General features: G+C 36.7%; 1 long non-coding RNA gene across 1 annotated transcript; it reads right to left on the bottom strand.

Moving 5' to 3' along the window:
* Positions 1-1,063: 1,063 nt before the first annotated feature.
* LOC113070182 (uncharacterized) lies at positions 1,064-14,860 on the bottom strand. The gene is made up of 3 exons (XR_003279871.1): positions 14,824-14,860; positions 10,376-10,421; positions 1,064-1,620 (listed from the first exon to the last, which is right to left on the bottom strand). It is a non-coding gene; the product is annotated as an uncharacterized LOC113070182 (long non-coding RNA).
* Positions 14,861-15,810: the final 950 nt, after the last annotated feature.

Genomic DNA, 15,810 nt, shown 5'->3' with positions numbered 1-15,810 from the left:
ACCCCTGCCCTGAGAGCAGCTCATAGAACAGTAAACATATTAGTAATATGAATACTGAGTACTCCTGCCCTGAGAGCAGCACATAATTTATTAAAATAACAGTAATATGAATATTGAGTACTCCTACCATGAGAGCAGCGCATGGATTATTAAAGTAATAGTAATATGAATATTGAGTACTCCTGCCCTGAGAGCAGCTCATAGTTTATGTAACGGAGGCCAGCGAGTAGTGCTGTGAGACGCAAGAGACACACTAGCGGCAGACGCTAGTGGCTGTAGCCATTTAGCCTCCTTGTTAGTGCGTCCGCCTCCCATGCCGGAGACCTGGGTTCGAGCCCCACTCGGAGTAAGTGCAAGGAGCGTCAGTGAGGACCTGGGTGAGAGGGGTTACATTGGTGCCGTGACCCGGATGGGAGTGAATATAGAGTACTCCTGCCCTGAAAGCAGCACATAGTTTAGTAAAATAATAGTTATATGAATACTGAGTATTTCTGCCCTGAGAGCAGCACATAGTTTAGTAAAATAACAGTAATATGAATATTGAGTACTCCTGCCCTGAGAGCAGCTCATAGTTTAGTAAAATAATAGTAATATGAATATTGAGTACTTCTGCCCTGAGGGCAGCACATAGTTTAGTAAAATAACAGTAATATGAATATTGAGTACTCCTGCCCTGAGAGCAGCTCATAGTTTAGTAAAATAATAGTATTATGAATATTGAGTACTTCTGCCCTGAGGGCAGCACATAGTTTAGTAAAATATCAGTAATATGAATATAGAGTACTCCTGCCCTGAGAGCAGCACATAGTTTAGTAAATAACAGTAATATGAATATTGAATACTCCTGCCCCAAGAGCAGCTCATAGTTGAGTAAAATAATAGTAATATGAATATTGAGTACTCCTGCCCTGAGAGCAGCTCATAGTTTAGTAAAATAATAGTAATATGAATATAGAGTACTCCTGCCCTGAGAGCAGCACATAATACAATATTGAATACTCCTGCCCTGAGAGCAGCTCATAGAACAGTAAAAATAACAGTAATATGAATATAGAGTACTCCTGCCCTGAAAGCAGCACATAGTTTAGTAAAATAATAGTAATTTGAATAGCATAAAATAGTATACATTTAAATATTGAATACTCTTGCCCTGTAAGCAGCACACAGTTCATTAAAAATAACAGTAATATCAATATTGAGTACTCCTGCCCTGAGAGCAGTGCTAAAGCTAATGCTAACGCTAACTGACTGATCTAATTTCAAGGAGAGTTCTTTTGTCGCTCATATTGGTTTTACAGACAGCGTGGAAGCATTGGAAAAGCATGTTTTACTCCAGATATCTCATAACTAGCTTTGGTGTAATCAACTGATGAAGCAGTCAAGTGAAAATGCATACTATATAATATTTAATCCATGATTACTTGTTCTGTGCATCTTTGTTTGCTAATTATCTTATTAAATGTTAGAAATCTGATTTTTTTTCATGAAAATACATGGTAAATGAACTTACCTTGGAATAAATGCCTCCCACGAAGTGTCAGTAACGTATCTGTCTGAAGTATTCCTTCCACATGTTCAAATTTCCTGACTCGGCCTCTGCTTCAATTTCATTGGTTGAATCTGTAAACCAATCATTTTCCCTTCTGCCCTCAGAACATGTTTGAGTAAGTAAAACTCCTATCTGCGTCACAATGTGGGGTTCACGTATCATCGGAAGAACGGTAAAAACTTGTAAACACTCAAGTTATTTATCATGTTCATCCATTTAAATCTTGTAGAGAAAGAGTTTTGTGATTTACGTTTTGTATTGCTCGTGCATGTTATTTTTAAGAGCTCCGAACTGTGAGAGTCAGGGCTGGACTGGGACAAAAAATCAGCCCTGGATTTCATCCAGACCGGCCCACTATTCATGTAAACATGTGCGCGTACACACACACACACACACACACACACACTACATGTCTATACATACATTAATCTGCATGTAAAATTACTGATTAGAATGTATTACTATTAAAACCAAGAAAAAAATATTAAAATAATAAACAAAGAAAATGCAAATGATTTTATCAGGCTTTATTTTAAATATCTAAAGGTCTTAATTGATGTGCTTCTTATTAATCTAATAGTGCAGCAACATAACGCTTGTTTTTTTTTTTTTTTTATTAATTATATTACACATATTACCTCTGACCTGTTGGCTGCATACAGTAGGCTAGTATTAAGACCATGATCTACAGTAAATGTGATTTATAAAGACCACTGATCTACAATAAAATAAAAGAGTAATTAAGACAAAGAACGTTGTGTAGTGATTTATTTAAAAAAAAATCTTAACATAATCAAAGGCCTTTAAAAATTCGTGAAGTAGACTGGCTGATATGTTCTAATGCAGAGCTCAATGCTAGGGTTCAAAACTGTACTTGCCCTGCCAAAAATAAATACATACAAATAAAATTGCTATTGTTTTCTTTGTAAATAAGCTGCAATCTCATTTCACAATTCCAATTTCAATACCACAATAAACACTAACTATTAAGTTCAAACATTAATGAAGACAAGTGAACAGTCAGTAATAAAATAAGAAAAAATGATCATAAATAGCACCGTTTTCAGGTACAGATATTGCATAATCAAATGTAAAATACTTCATTTAACACACACACACACACACACACACACATATCCTTGTTAAAGCTGTTATTCAAGAGCAGTGAGTTATTTCTCTTTGTCTTTTGTTCACATTAATAACATAGACCGACAGTAGGTATAAGGCTTCTGCCTGGCACTTTAAGAGATTTTTTTTTCAATTGATTACAAATTGAAAAAAGATATCTCCCATAAATGCTGTAAATATACAGAGACATAGAGCATCAGCTTGTATTATTAAATGTTACAAATAATTAAATGTACTGCAGTTTTCATTATAATAACAATTATTTAATTATTTAATTTAAACAATTTTATTAATGAGGTAAAAAAATATAATAAATATGTACTATAGTGCACATATTTAGCAAAATACTCCTTTCTTATGGCTATTTTTCAATCTCAACTAACCCTGCTATGGTCTTTAAATGGCTTTCTTGAGGTAAATGTAACGTTCTGTGACCTAATTGTTCTCCTGCTGTTTTGACTGATGACTGATTGATCGATATTATTTATGAGGCATATATACATTTCGGTAAGTTGTACTGTATCTTTAAACAGAAAGTAACAGATGATCAGTTTACTTGAACTGGGCGCTAAAGCGATCTGTCACGTCACATTTTTTTTACGCCAAAACGGTATTGTATTGTCTGAATTTTGTAATAAAATGGACAGAACCTGAGAGCTGAGAATTTTAAAAGTAATTTATATAGATCACTGAGTCTATAGTTATTTGCCTTCCAGCAAATAATTTATTTATCTTGACACATTTGGCATCTGCCTCAAGTGCTTGTCGTTTTCTCTCTCTCAACGTTCGGCCCCTCCTTTACGCTTAGATATTTTATTATTTAAAGTATTGAATTTCGTTGTTGTAATGGGCCGCTTTTCAAGGCTAGAACTTCATTCTGATTGGCCAATGAGCAGTGAACACGTCACGCCTCGCAGCTCGCATCAGCATGCGCACGCGTCGTTTTATCTGTTCTTTATACTGCTTTTTGTAATGTTTTAAATAAATTATTGTTACTAACGTAAAAAAAAAAGCATCATACTGCTTCACGAGAGAGACACATAAGGCCGGAATTGTACCATACAACAATATAATAACGAACATATTTGCGATTATTAATGATTTAAAAACAAAATACATAAGGCACTGGCCCAACCAGACCGCGGCCCACCGGGAATCTCCCGGTAGTCCCGATGGCCAGTACATGCCTGGTGAGAGTGTGTCAAGCTATAGCGCATGGTAGCTGATGGCAGAAACTCTTTGATTAGCGCCCTTGGAAAAGCGGAATGAGGTATGAAAGAAAATAGGTGGAGTTTGTATTATTATCAAAAGGGATATTGTTTAAGGAAAAGAGAATGTCAATACTTCATTTGTTTATGGGTTTATTATACATGTAATCAATATAAAACATATATTCTTTCTTTAAACAATTATAATATATTCTGTTTCTGTATATTTAAAAGAAGCATGTGATATTTCATTTGTCATGAAGGCTTAAACACATTTCATGTTTCATATTGTGCATTTGTTAAAATAATTTGTATTGGGTGTAAACATGATTAATACGTGAAGATGATTTATGTGCAAATTATTTGTGAAACTACATAGAAGCATTTTGTATTTCTGTTTATTCTGTAGTTTTCACGGTGTTCATGGTGCATGGTGCTCGTTGAGAGGAAGAAATAAATTGACACCCGTTTGAAACTCTCTGCGTCTTGATCAATCTATGGCCCTGTCCACACGGAGACGCGTTTCTGTGAATACGCACACATTTTTTATCGGATAGGCGTTTCGTCCACACGGATCCGCCGTTTTCGCAAGGTGAAACCGCTATTTTTTGAAACCGGGTCCCAGAGTGGATAAATTTGAAAACGCTGTCTTTGCGTTTTCGTCTGGACCGCTAATCTGTATATTTTCTGAAACGATGACGTCATCAGCCCACGTCTCCCCCCTAGTCAGACACCTCTACGTCACGTAACAGCAACAAAAACATGAACAAACACTGAACGATTGTCTTTTTATTAACTAACATTAACACTGATTAATAAATGTATTGTTCCATGTTCGTTTGTGTACCACGCGCAAGGTTTATGAGCATAGTCCAAGTCTTCTTCTCTGTTTTTAGTGTATCTCTGTGGCAGAATTACAGCGCCACATACTGGTCTGGTATGTATACTACATCATTATGCGGTTTCGTGTGGACACGGATATTTCTTTAGACGAGGAAAAAAAAAAGTTCGGATTGGGGTAAGCTCCGTCTCCGTGTGGACAAGGCCTATATCCGAGGGGCCGCTACAATATTTTTTCCAAAGATGTTAAATTTAACACGAGTAACTAATACCTCATTCAAATGCTACAGACTTCTAGGTCGGGAGAAATAAAAATCCCAGCACAAAGCTCAGACTTCAAACATGTCCACAGGGCGCAAGACCCCAGAATGCTCATACAGGGCAGTGGTCTAAAACGTTTTTTATTTGCGAAGTATACGCTCCTTCCCTGTGGCGATGTTGCAATTTGGCTATGTTAGTAATGAAAAGTCCGATTAATGTTCACAAACGGATTCTTTTGGGAGTTTGAGTCAATGAACTGCGTCAAAGAACCGATTTGTCAGAACCTTTAGTAAAAATGCAATGATGTGTGTAAACTTAAAAGAAATTTGATTTTCTAACAACTCACTGTCATGGTATATCAAAAAAACCTTCAAATAATTTTATATGTGTGAACGCATATTGATGATTATCGTCTTTCATTATTGTTAGTTAATGATGTTCATGGTAACATTTTTATGCATCGATCTTTCATTTTGGATACGAGTCGCGACTGACCAATTTTGAAAAGCCTACACATAAAAACGCGGATGTGTTCTACATGTCTAAGGCATAAGTCTATAGAAGAAATAAAAGTATCCTAATTAACGTTTTGATTTAGCTTCACAGCTTTAAAGTATAATCTGCAGGCACGATATGCCGTACACTCTTAAAATTGATAGTACACAACATACAGTAGGTACAACAGGACTGATATCACATTAATGAGATGTTTTGGTTCGTGTCTTACACAACTGTGTTTTCATTAAGCTTTAATATAAAAGATAGTAGTTTGTTTACAATTTAGATTATTTTATTATGAAATCACACAAATAACCACTATTTGTTAACACGTTATTAATTGAAATAACACTATGTTTTCATTTCTGGTCTGTCTGCAAAAATGCTTAGAGACACAAGGCCTCAAACTTACAATTTCTCTGTAAATTTAAAACACTTAAAGTTAAAGATGGTGAGGAAACACTATTTTCTTTGTACGCATCTCTAAACATGACTAAATCAGTTGTTTTAACCAAAATCTATGATCCAGTCCGTTTTGTTCATTCATAGTGTTTTAGGCACCCGCCTTTTAGTTTTGTTCCAGAAAACAGGTATGACAACTGGGCGTTGTCACGTCTGGTTTTAAGAAATCATGAGGTCATCAACTTTTAACATCTCTTAATTTTTCACAATTCTAAATGTTTGGTTAGCTTAAATATTAGGTTTTATATATATATATATATATATATATATATATATATATATATATATATATATATATAGACTCATTTCAGTTACGTCAAACTTATATTTATGATAGGTTTCCATTAGTTGGGCAAACAATTGACAGAGTTTTACTCAAACAGTTCTGAGCGTTATCTTTTGATAAAATATTTCATTGTATGGCACAAAGACAAATTCTGTAGCAGCATCTCATAAATACGATGAAATGTAAACGTACAAATATTTATAATGACGATGAGTACAATAGAGCCTAACGACACAAGCACAAATACTTGTTCTATAACTCTTTCTTATGAGACGCTGCTACAGAATTTGTCTTCGTGCCATACAATGAAATATTTTATCAAAAGATAATGATCAGGAGACGGAGACGGAGCTTACCCCAATCCGATCTTTTTTTTCCTTGTTTCCTCGTTAAAAGTTGATGACCTCAAGATTTCTTAAAACCGTGGCCTAATGGTTAAAGGGTTGGACTCCCAATCGAAGGGTTGTGGGTTCTAGTCTCGGGCCGGACGGAATTGTGGGTGGGGGTAGTGCATGTACAGTTCTCTCTCCACCTTCAATACCACGACTTCGGTGCCCTTGAGCAAGGCATCGAACCCCCAACTGCTCCCCGGGTGCTGCAGCATGAATGGCTGCCCACTGCTCCGGGTGTGTGCTCACAGTGTGTGTGTGTGTGTTCACTGCTCTGTGTGTGTGCGCATTTCGGATGGGTTTAATGCAGAGCACAAATTCTGAGTATGGGTCACCATACTTGGCTGAATGTCACTTCACTCACTCACTCACTAAAACACTATGTATGAACAAAATGGACTGGATCATAGATTTTGGTTAAAACAACTGATTTAGTCATGTTTAGAGACACGTACAAAGAAATGGTAAGTTTGAGGCCTTGTGTCTCTCAGCATTTTTGCAGACAGACCAGAAATGAAAACATAGTGTTATTTCAATTAATAACGTGTTCACAAATAGTGGTTATTTGTGTGATTTCATAATAAAATAAATTTAAATTGTAAACGAACTACTATCTTTTATATAAAAACTTAATGAAAACACAGTTGCGTAAGACACGAACCAAAACATCTCATTAATGTGATATCAGTCCTGTTGCACCTACTGTATGTTGTGTACTATCAATTTTAAGAGTGTACGGCATATCGTGCCTGCAGATTATACTTTAAAGGGGGGGTGAAATGCTCGTTTTCACTCAATATCCTGTTAATCTTGAATACCTATAGAGTAGTACTGGATCCTTCATAACCCCAAAAAGTCTTTAGTTTTATTATATTTATGAGAGAAAGATAGTCTGTACCGATTTTTCCCGGAAAAACACGAGCGCCTGGAGGCGTGACGTGTGGGTGGCGCTAAAGAATCACGAGCGCGAGTAGGCTTTTGCGTTGGGAGTGTTTGGAAGCTGTGACATTACCGTGAGGAAAAAAACATCCAAAACAAACCTAACAGTCAGATTCAGCCGTTTATTTATGATCCAGAATCAGATCCAGAGGCTGAAATTTAACAAGAGCAGCATCAGCAACGACGTCTCTATGTTAAGGTTGTGCAAAAAATCGAATGCGATTTTCATGTACATCTCATCAGTAAAGACGCTCCTGTAATTAGAAGTATATCTCCAGCACGTGTGTTCAGATCAGGGTTGCCAGGTTTTCACAACAAATCCTGCCCAGTTGCTTCTCAAAACTAGCCCAATCCCGCTTCCAGAAGGTTCCCCGATAAAAAATTCCTTCCCGGGGTTAAAATATAAGTTTTTTAGCAGGGTTGCCTTGGTAAAATTAGCATTTTAGGGGCTAAATATCACGTTATTTGTATTGGGGTCGCTGTGACCCGCGGACATGGAAAAACAACCACCACAGACTTGGTAACACTGGTTGGCATTTACTACACCGAGCCGTAATTCACTGAAAATCTACAAAAAGTCGATGTTAAAATCGCAGGCGATTCTTTGTCGATTTTGAAAGCGATTTAGTGTTTTCGGTAGACTACGGCTCTGTGTAGTAACTGCCGCTCCACCTGAACCAGTGTTGCCAAGTCTGCGGTTGTTTTTCATGTCTGCGGTTTGAAGCAATCCCAATAACGTGATATTTAGCCCCTAAAATGCTAATTTTTACCAGGGAAACCCTTCCCAAATATTTATATTTTAACCCCGGGAAGCAATTTTTATCAGGGAACCTCCCGGAAACGCGATTGGGCTAGTTTTGGACTAGTTTTAAGAAGCAACTGGGTAGGATTGGTTGTGAAAACCTGGCAACCCTGATCTGAACACACTTATATACTTCTAATTACAGGAGCTTCTTTACTGATGAGAGGTGCATGAAAATCGCATTCGATGTGTTGAATGTATTGAAACTGTATATATTTGCTTAGTGGTTTCGGAAAATGACTAAGTTCCACTATGTCGTCTTTTTTTTTTTTTTTTTTTTAAAGCTTTACATGTGGAAAGGTAATCTTTTGAAACATGGACAAAGTTTCAAAAATTAAGTTGTACGTTTGAAGGAGTATTTCTGTTCCAAAAATACTCCTTCCGGTTTGTCACAAGTTTCGGAAAGTTTTTTTCGAGTATGGCTCTGTGTGACGTTAGATGGAGCGGAATTTCCTTATATGGGTCCTGAGGGCATGTCTGCCGGAAGAGCGTGCGCTCCCGTATAGCAGAGCAGACACATTCACTGATCAGACACAAGCGTCGCAAAATGTCACAAAAGGAGTGTGTTTTTGGTTGCCAGGGCAAGACAACCCTTCACAGATTACCAAAAGAGAAACAGCATTAAGGGACCAGTGGATGGAGTTTATTTTTACATAGCATCAACGGAGTTGTGCAAGTGTTTGTGTTTGTTCCCCTGCATTTCGAAGATGCTTGTTTTACAAACAAGGCCCAGTTTGACCGCATGCGGTGAGTAAAACTGCTTCAAATATCTCTGTGTTGTTAACTTAGCTGTCGTCGTGTCAGCACATCAAGTAAACAACATGCGATGTTGTCATCTAACTGCACGAGTAAAACTGCTTCAAATATCTCTGTGTTGTTAACTTAGCTATCGTCGTGTAAGCACATCAAGTAAACAACGTGCGATGTTGTCATCAAACTGCACTTTCCACATGTACAGCTTAAAAAAAAAAAAAAAAAAAAAAAAAAAGACGACAAAGTGGAACTTGGTCTTTTTCCAAAACCGCTAAGCAAATATATACAGTTTCAGTACATAGCACATAGAGACGTTGTTGCGGATGCTGCTTTTGTTAAATTTCAGCCTCTGGATCTGATTCTGGATCATAAATATACGCTGAATCTGACTGTTAGCCATGGTTTGTTTTGGTTGGTTTTGCCCTCACGGTGTCACAGCTTCCAAACGCTCTCAACGCAAAAGCCTACTGGCGCTCGTGATTCTTTAGCTCTGCCTCCAGCCGGTCGTGTTTTTCCGGGAAAAATCGGGACAGACTATCTTTCTCTTATGAATATAATAAAACTAAAGACTTTTTGGAGTTATGAAGGATGCAGTACTACTCTATAGGTACTCAAGATTAACAGGATATTGAGTGAAAACGAGCATTTCAGCCCCCCATTAACATCTTTGGAAAAAATATTGTAGCGGCCCCTCGGATATAGATTGATCAAGACACAGAGTTTCAAACGGGTGTCAATTTATTTCTTCCTCTCAACGAGCACCATGCACCATGAACACCGTGAAAACTACAGAATAAACAGAAATACAAAATGCTTCTATGTAGTTTCACAAATAATTTGCAGATAAATCATCTTCACGTATTAATCATGTTTACACCCAATACAAAATTATTTTAACAAATGCACAATATGAAACATGAAATGTATTTAAGCCTTCATGACAAATGAAATATCACATGCTTCTTTTAAATGAAACAGAATATATTATAATTGTTTAAATAAAGAATATATGTTTTATATTGATTACATGTATAATAAACCCATAAACAAATGAAGTATTGACATTCTCTTTTCCTTAAACAATATCCATTTTGATAATTTCTGCCATCAGCTACCATGCGCTATAGCTTGACACACCCTCACAGTTCGGAGCTCTTAAAAATAACGTACGAGCAATACAAAACGTAAATCACAATGTAAACTCTACAAGATTCAAATGGATGAACATGATAAATAACTTAAGTGTTTACAAGTTTTTACCGTTCTTCCGATGATACGTGAACCCCACAATGTGACGTGAGAATATCTTCAAAATAAAAGCGGAACAGACAAAGTGGAACCGTTAAACATATGATAGCTTAAAATATAACTATAAAATGTTATATATGTTATAAACTGTGTAGAATATTAATCCGATTTATAAAGACATTTACAAATATATATAATAATAAAAATAAAAAGATAAAAGATTTGTTAAAACATATTTAGACTAAACAATTTTATTCAAGAATAATATGATAAAACTATTATAAAATAGACTTGACATTTTTGCAATGGATCAGCCGTTGTTGTGTTATTTCACGAAATAGCATTAGGATTCAGTTGTGTGTTCTTGAAATCAGACAATTGTCTTTGTCTTAAGAAAGAGTCAAACAGTCCCATCTGCTATCTGAATATTCAGTCTGTCTTCATCATGAATCATGAATCCATTCTAGAGAGAATGTGTGGTGTGTTAGACAGGGTGCTTTATGACCCAAAGAGGTATGTCTTCATCTCATTGAGCGTGACCGGTATTTAGGGTGACCCGGAATGTTAGGCAGGGCAAGGCTAGTTTATTTGTATAGCACATTTCATACAAAATGGTAATTCACTTTAGATAAATAGAAGTGGAATTATCATTAAAGGGGGGGTGAAATGCTATTTCATGCATACTGAGTTTTTTACACTGTTAAAGAGTTGGATTCCCGTGCTAAACATGGACAAAGTTTCAAAAATTAAGTTGTACGTTTGAAGGAGTATTTTTGTTCCCAAAATACTCCTTCCGGTTTGTCACAAGTTTCGGAAAGTTTTTTTCGAGTATGGCTCTGTGTGATGTTAGATGGAGAGGAATTTCCTTATATGGGTCCTAAGGCACTTCTGCCGGAAGAGCGCGCGCTCCCGTATAGCGAGGCTGAGCAGCACAGACATTTCACTGATCAGAGCGATTCACTGATCAGAGCGAGAGCGTCGCGAAAAGTCACAAAAGAAGTGTGTTTTTGGTTGCCAGGGCAAGACAACCCTGCACAGATTACCAAAAAACAAAAAAAACAGCATTAAGGGACCAGTGGATGGAGTTTATTTTTACAGAGCATCAACGGAGTTGTGCAAGTGTTTTTGTTTGTTCCCTGCATTTCGAAGATGCTTGTTCACAAGGCCCAGTTTGACGACGGATTTGCGTATCGTTTATTTCTTAAGGATGGTGTAATCCCAAGGAAAAAGGGTCACGATCGTGTGTTGGAACCGCAGGCGGTGAGTAAAACTGCTTCAAATATCTCTGCCTCCTTGTTAGTGCATCCCCTCCCATGCCAGAGACCCGGGTTCGAGCCCCGCTCCGAGCGAGTCGTTGCTGCTGCTGCTTTCGTTCAGTTTCAGCCTCTGGATCTGATTCTGGACTGTAAGCCATGGTTTGTTTTGGATGATGGGTTTTCCCTCACGGTAATGTCACAGCTTCCACATGCTCTCAACGCAAAAGCCTATTCACGCTCGTGATTCTTTACCTCCGCCCACACGTCACGCCTCCAGCCGGTCGTGTTTTTCCGGGAAAAATCGTTACAGACTATCTTTCTCTTATGAATATAATAAAACTAAAGACTTTTTGGATTTATGAAGGATGCAGTACTACTCTGTATGTACTCAAGATTAACAGGATATTGAGTGAAAACAAGCATTTCACCCCCCCTTTAAAATAATAATAATAATCACAACAGTAAAACAAGGAATAAAAATAAAATGTAAAAAGAGAAAACTTTTAAAATGAATTAAAACAGTTGAGAACAGAAAATGGTTATTGATAAGATTCTGTACGACCAGATCGGACGTAGCACAGTGCTAATTTCATTCAGTAAATGCACGGCTAAACAGAAAAAAAATTACTCTGACTCCAGAATCACTCCAAGATCCTTGAATTAAGGTCAAGTCAAGGTATGCATATGTATTGAGAAATAAATCTTTGTTTCCAAATGAAACAACTTCAGTTTTCTCCTTGTTTAACCAAAGAATGTTTTGGCTAATCCAATTGTTAATTTCATCAATGCATCCGCAGAGGGAGTCAGTGGGGCCGTAGTCATTTGGTGACAAGTCTAGGTTTACCATGGTAACATCTGTTAAGCTGTGATAGGCAATTTGGTTCTTTCTCATTATTTGCCCTATAGTGAGAGCATATCCAGGATAAACAAGAGCGGAGCAAGAACTGAGCCTTGTGGGACTCCTCATGTCATGGACATCCTGTTAGTCTTATGCTCTCCTATACCCACATAATAACCTCTCCCTTCTTAGTATGATCTGAACCAATTGATTACCACCCGAGAAAGCCGTTTTCCAGTCTCAAACGCAGCACTCCGATCTAGTAGTATCAGCACAGTTATTTTGCCAGAATCAGAATTTAAGCTAATATAATTTATTATCTTAATGAGCTCTGTCTTTGTGCTGTGATGCGGTCGGAAACCAGATTGAGAAATGTCCCAGGAATCCATTTGAAATTAAGTAGCTTTTCGGCTGATTAAAAACTACCTTTTTTTAAATTAAAAATAGTCCTGCCTGTACAAGGAATAATTTTGATATTGGTCTATGGTTGCTCAATATGGCGTTATCAAGACTGCTCTTTTTCAGAAGGGGTTTAACAACTGTAGTTTCAACAAATTTGGAAAAGTCCCTGAAAGAAGTGAGGCTTTCACCACTTCCAAGTCATCTAATTCTAAACAGTTAAACGCACTTTTGAAAAAAAGATGTGTGAAGCGTGCCAAGATGGCTGGATGATGATTTAAGGTGCTGTACGATTTCTTCCAAAATGTTGCTATTGTTGTTTGTATGTTTGAGTATTGTTTAAGTTATAAGGTTTGAGAATAAGTTCTGCCTAGCTGTGGCTAGTTCTACATTGAAAGCAGAGGTGGAAAGAGTACAAAAATATTCTACTCAAGTAAAAGTACCATTACATTAATGAAATTTTACTTCAGTACAAGTAAAAGTACCATCCTAAAAATCTACTCAAAAGTAAAAAGTAGCTCATTTAAAATTTACTCAGAGTAAAAATTTGTTACATTTTAACAGTGGGAGGGAGTCAAAAATGGGACAGGCCAAGGGTGTCAAATTCAGTTCCTGGAGGGCCACAGTCCTGCACAGTTTAGATATAACCCTAATTAAACACACCTGATCTAGCTAATCTAATCATTTAGGTTTATTTGAAAACTACATGATATGTGTGCTGGAGCAGGGTTAGAACTAAACTCTGATAGGCCTATTAATCTCAAACTAGTTGTTTTTAATTAAAGGAATCAGTTATTTAAAATAATAAAACATTTGGGCTGTTACCAGGCAAATCAGTATCAACAAACTCATCTTTTAATGCAGAGGAAATGCAGAAGATTCATTGGAAGTGGCATTTAGATGTTTTACACTGTTTAGTGCAGGACAAGAATGCATTTAACCTGCAGTTACAAATGCATGAATAATGTTTTGATATACAAGACATAAAATGTTGAATACTCATTTGAAATGATAAGAAATTAATTATAAAAAAAAAAAATCAAAAGATACTTTAAATGTGAAATTAAAATGGCCAGTATGTGTCAGCAAGTCACTGTTAATAAGTGAGTCATTGCGATTGAACCAAATAATTTAAACTGTTCATTCATTCAGGAACGAAACACTGTCACGTTGCTCAGAGACGCAAAACTGTGCTTTGGTGGCTGTGTTTGGAATTATTTTCTGTTGTAGAAATAGAGCTAAAAAAGGCAATATGGTGTCTAAAACTTAAGTCTCTTAATTAACTTGTTTACTGAACTGTTATGTATTTGTAGGTATATATTCATAATGATTTTTGGAGGAAAAGACGGCATTCTTTGTGTGATTCTGATTTAATATATGATATTATATAAATATGTGAATTTTCTGCCCTTATATCTTCAATTTTGTGATCATTCTAAATGCATTTTAGGAGACTGAATCACACAGTGAAAGAACCACTATAAATGTGCGCGCACATCATTAAAACAAAAATTAAGATATTATCGCAGACGATATAGCACACACCACTGTCTTTTTGGCTAATTTGTGCAAAACCTCTTGCTAAAATGTCAAAGCTTAATTTTAACCACCAATGCAACGATGCAATTATTTAGCTTACCTCTACATTTTTGCAAAGGGTTGATGTCTTGTCGAGACTTTATAAGCTGCTAGTTTGGTCTTCCTAGGAAAGTACAGCTTACACTGCATAATATAGCATACATCACAGCAAGCAATTTTGCGTCTAATAGACGTCTAATAGCCGTCTAAACACAGCCGAGACGTCTAGGCTAAATCGAGGCTAATTTTGGGCTGTCAGTGAAAATCTAATAGACGTCTAAACACCCCAAGAATAAAACAGATTTTATTTTCATTTCTACTTTAGTTCTTCCCTCAAGTTTAAAGGGATAGTTCACTTTGAAATTAAATTTTGCTATGTTTTAGCTTACCTTAAGGACGTCCAAGATGTAGGTGTCTTTGTTTCCGCAGTAGTTTCAATTTTTTAGGTCAAACTATTCTTGTCTGTCAGTCATATAATGCAGGTCTATGGTCACCACCTAAAAAGGCCATGCACAGAGAAGTCCAAATTAAACAATTCCCCATCGTAAGTACACATTGATGGACTAAGACACGAAACGAGCAGTCTGTGTGAGAAAATGAACAGTATTTATATCGTTTTTACCTCTTCATCCGCCACGTCCAAGTGATATGAGGGCTCGCGTGCTTCCAGGTGTGTGATGCGTCCGCGTTCTGGCTTAATTTGCGCAAGCGCCGCACTTAGACTAAGCCAGCCCAGAACACACCGAAGCACGCGCGCCCTCAGATCATTTCGACGTTGCTGTGTTTTAAGAGGTAAAACGATATAAATACTGTTCGTCCATTTATTTCAACAAAATAAGACAAATTTGGCCATCTTCATTGTGTTCATTGTTTTCACCCCCAGCTTGTTTCCTTCTGGAGCATCAGTGAATGTTTGAATCTTTTTAAATGGTTGTGTTTGAGTCCCTCAAATGTCCTCAGTGTGATAAGATTTATCTCAAAATCATAAAGTCACTGCTGGAAAGGGTTCAAATATGCAAAGATACTGGAAAACTGAAGAATCTGCAGGACCTTAAAGATTTTTCTGAAGAACGCTGCTCAGTTTAACTGTTCAGAACAAACAAGGGACTCATGCACAACCATCACAAAACAGAAAGACAGTCAATGATTATCAGGTAACAGAACACAGTATTAAGAACCAAGGGTTCCCAAACTTTTGAGTGGGGTTATTTTAATAATTTCAGCATTTTTTTTGTCTTGTGGAATAAATGTTAAGATATTTTATGTACAATATCTTACTCAGGACAGTACTAAATAAAAAATAACATGCATTTAGTATGATCTCTCTTATTTTTTTGAAAATTACTCATATTTTCACAGATTCTGGGTGCCCAAAC

This window comes from Carassius auratus, unplaced genomic scaffold (genome assembly GCF_003368295.1).
Source record: "Carassius auratus strain Wakin unplaced genomic scaffold, ASM336829v1 scaf_tig00003336, whole genome shotgun sequence".
In the NCBI taxonomy this organism is placed as follows: Eukaryota; Metazoa; Chordata; class Actinopteri; order Cypriniformes; family Cyprinidae; genus Carassius; species Carassius auratus.
The sequence above is the reverse complement of the archived record's forward strand: the minus strand, read 5'-3'. Positions and strand labels throughout refer to the sequence as shown.